Source organism: Anopheles merus, unplaced genomic scaffold (genome assembly GCF_017562075.2).
Source record: "Anopheles merus strain MAF unplaced genomic scaffold, AmerM5.1 LNR4000298, whole genome shotgun sequence".
In the NCBI taxonomy this organism is placed as follows: Eukaryota; Metazoa; Arthropoda; class Insecta; order Diptera; family Culicidae; genus Anopheles; species Anopheles merus.
In genome coordinates, this window is record NW_024427878.1 from 51,664 (window position 1) to 55,204 (window position 3,541).

General features: G+C 43.8%; 1 long non-coding RNA gene across 1 annotated transcript; it reads right to left on the reverse strand.

Annotated features, from left to right (window-relative positions):
• Positions 1 to 2,029: 2,029 nt before the first annotated feature.
• On the reverse strand, positions 2,030 to 2,389 carry LOC121602101. Its single transcript, XR_006006286.1, has 3 exons — positions 2,366 to 2,389; positions 2,219 to 2,301; positions 2,030 to 2,166 (listed from the first exon to the last, which is right to left on the reverse strand). It is a non-coding gene; the product is annotated as an uncharacterized LOC121602101 (long non-coding RNA).
• Between the last annotated feature and the right edge of the window lie 1,152 nt (positions 2,390 to 3,541).

The window sequence follows — 3,541 nt, forward strand, 5'->3', positions numbered from 1 at the left end:
GGATCTTGGCGATGAAAAAGTCTCAAAATGGGTCATAGTGCACTATATACACATGCTAAAATTGATAGGTTTTCCCGAGTAAAATGCATTCAGAGCCCATTTACAAGACTATCCGTGAGTTTAATCGTAGAACCCATGTGCGGCTTTAGAAAACCGCTTCAATACCTTTCCAAAACTGTCTTAATCGTCTCGCTAGGACACATGGTTACGAAGTTATGGCCATTTGAAGGAATGTCCAACTTTCCCATCCATCCATATGGCCATGGTTGAAATTTTGACGAAAATGCAAGGTCAACCATTATCGTTCTTATATCATTGAGGCTTCTTGAATAACCAAACCAAAGCCCTGGAACACAATAATAAGGATCTTGGCGATGAAAAAGTCTCAAAATGGGTCATAGTGCACTATATACGCATGCTAAAATTGATAGGTTTTCTCGAGTAAAATGCATTCAGAGGCCATTTACTAGACTATCCGTGAGTTTAATCTTAGAACCCATGTGCGGCTTTAGAAGACCGCTTCAATACCTTTCCAAAACTGTCTTAATCGTCTCGCTAGGACACATTGTTACGAAGTTATGGCCATTTGAAGGAATGTCCAACTTTCCCATCCATCCATATGGCCATGGTAGAAATTTTGACGAAAATGCAAGGTCAACCATTATCGTTCTTATATCATTGAGGCTTCTTGAATAACCAAACCAAAGCCCTGGAACACAATAATAAGGATCTTGGCGATGAAAAAGTCTCAAAATGGGTCATAGTGCACTATATACGCATGCTAAAATTGATAGGTTTTCCCGAGTAAAATGCATTCAGAGCCCATTTACAAGACTATCCGTGAGTTTAATCGTAGAACCCATGTGCGGCTTTAGAAGACCGCTTCAATACCTTTCCAAAACTGTCTTAATCGTCTCGCTAGGACACATGGTTACGAAGTTTTGGCCATTTGAAGAAATGTCCAACTTTCCCATCCATCCATATGGCCATGGTTGAAATTTCGACGAAAATGCAAGGTCAACCATTATCGTTCTTATATCATTGAGGCTTCTTGAATAACCAAACCAAAGCCCTGGAACACAATAATAAGGATCTTGGCGATGAAAAAGTCTCAAAATGGGTCATAGTGCACTATATACACATGCTAAAATTGATAGGTTTTCCCGAGTAAAATGCATTCAGAGCCCATTTACAAGACTATCCGTGAGTTTCATCGTAGAACCCATGTGCGGCTTTAGAAGACCGCTTCAATACCTTTCCAAAACTGTCTTAATCGTCTCGCTAGGACACATGGTTACGAAGTTATGGCCATTTGAAGAAATGCCCAACTTTCCCATCCATCCATATGGCCATGGTAGAAATTTTGACGAAAATGCAAGGTCAACCATTATCGTTCTTATATCATTGAGGCTTCTTGAATAACCAAACCAAAGCCCTGGAACACAATAATAAGGATCTTGGCGATGAAAAAGTCTCAAAATGGGTCATAGTGCACTATATACGCATGCTACAATTGATAGGTTTTCTCGAGTAAAATGCATTCAGAGGCCATTTGCTAGACTATCCGTGAGTTTAATCGTAGAACCCATGTGCGGCTTTAGAAGACCGCTTCAATACCTTTCCAAAACTGTCTTGATCGTCTCGCTAGGACACATTGTTACGAAGTTATGGCCATTTGAAGGAATGTCCAGCTTTCCCATCCATCCATATGGCCATGGTAGAAATTTTGACGAAATTGCAAGGTCAACCATTATCGTTCTTATATCATTGAGGCTTCTTGAATAACCAAACCAAAGCCTGGAACACAATAATAAGGATCTTGGCGATGAAAAAGTCTCAAAATGGGTCATAGTGCACTATATACCCTGTATCTCTTCATAGAGCAAGTCACATTCTGATCGCACTCCAACATTTTCGACCGTTTTTGCACGTGTTTTTCAATCTCATATCGCTTCTGCACGCGCTCAATAGTCCATCTCTGGTCGATTTATCATCCAGTGATAAGGTTTCATCATGTGTACAAGCCCCGCAGCTTAATTTCCGTTCGAAGATTGAATCAAAACCGCATCGTGCCGGGATCATATACACTCAACCTCGCGTGTGTTAGTGTGTTGTCGTTCGTTTCTTTCTTCATCATGGCCGAATCCTGCCCCTCCTGTGCTGCTCCTGTAACGAGTGATGACTCCTATAAGTGTTTGGCTTCTGTAATACCACTTACCACTTTGGCTGCTTGAGTGTGTGTGAGGTGGTCATGTCCGAGCTGAAACGTCCTGACTCACAAACTCTTTGGATCTGCACTAGCTGCAATGAATCACGCGCCAGTAAGGAATTTTCACTTAATGGAATGCTAGCTGCTCTTTCAAACCTGAAGCTGGAGCTTCTTGGAGAATTGATTGTCGTCTCACGGATGCCTTGGACGCAGTCAAGAAATGTTCTAGCCGCGTTCCACGCAACTAATGCTAACACGCACACTACGTTACTTACTGCCCCTCCTGGCTTACCGCTTCTAACGAATAATTCTGTGGCCACTCCTATAAGCTCTCGCCCCGGTGAGCTCGATCGTAACTCACAAAACGCACCATCCCGAAATCACCTAAGCGGAGGCTTGTTGATTTTACGCCGCCGGATACCAACCCTAATGCCCCACTGCTCACGGGTACAGCGCCTATATCAACATCGTCTCGTGCCGTGTTGACAGTCCCATTAAGTGATACTAACTCTAATAGGTTTTGGTTATACCTTACCCGCATAGCTCCGTCGGTCACAGACGTCGAGATGAAGGAAATGATAACAACACAACTGGGCACTGATGACGTCATCATAAATAAGCTGTTGCCCCGCGACCGCGATCCTACTCCCTCCCTTTTATCTCATTTAAAGTAGGGATGTCGCTGAGTTCCGAGAAAGGGCACTCTCCTCTCATACCTGGCACAGAGGAATAATATTCAGAGAATTCATCGATCACCGTTCATCCGCTGCTCAAAATTTTGGCGCCCACCCACACGACAACTGCCACTAGATGCCCACAATCCATCGCAACACACTTCGCAACGAATCCAACAACGCAGAACCCACCGATCGAGACACTATTCACGATAACATCAGACGAATAACCTCCGTTACCCCCCGCTTCACGACAACACACAGTCCATCAGCCGGCCGATCATCTCACCTCTCACCATCTACTATCAGAAACGTGAGAGGATTACGCACTAATTACTCAACGTGAGCCACGCCCTGCTGAGAACAATTTCGATGTGTACTGCCCTTACCGAAACATGGCTAGACGACGACTCCGTGCCTTCCTTCTCCTTTGCGACATAATTACGAGATCTACCGTTGTGACCGTTTCTCAAATACCAGTTCTCGCCTCGTTGAGCTTGTCCTGATAGCATGCTCATCCAAGCTCACTTCGTATTCAATTTCGCACACCTTCACGTCAACTACTGGAGCTTTCATGGGTATGCATCAAGATCGTTAATTTATCCTCTGTTTATTGGTGTCATCCTACATTCCACCTGATCGCAGCTCATGTGTAGAA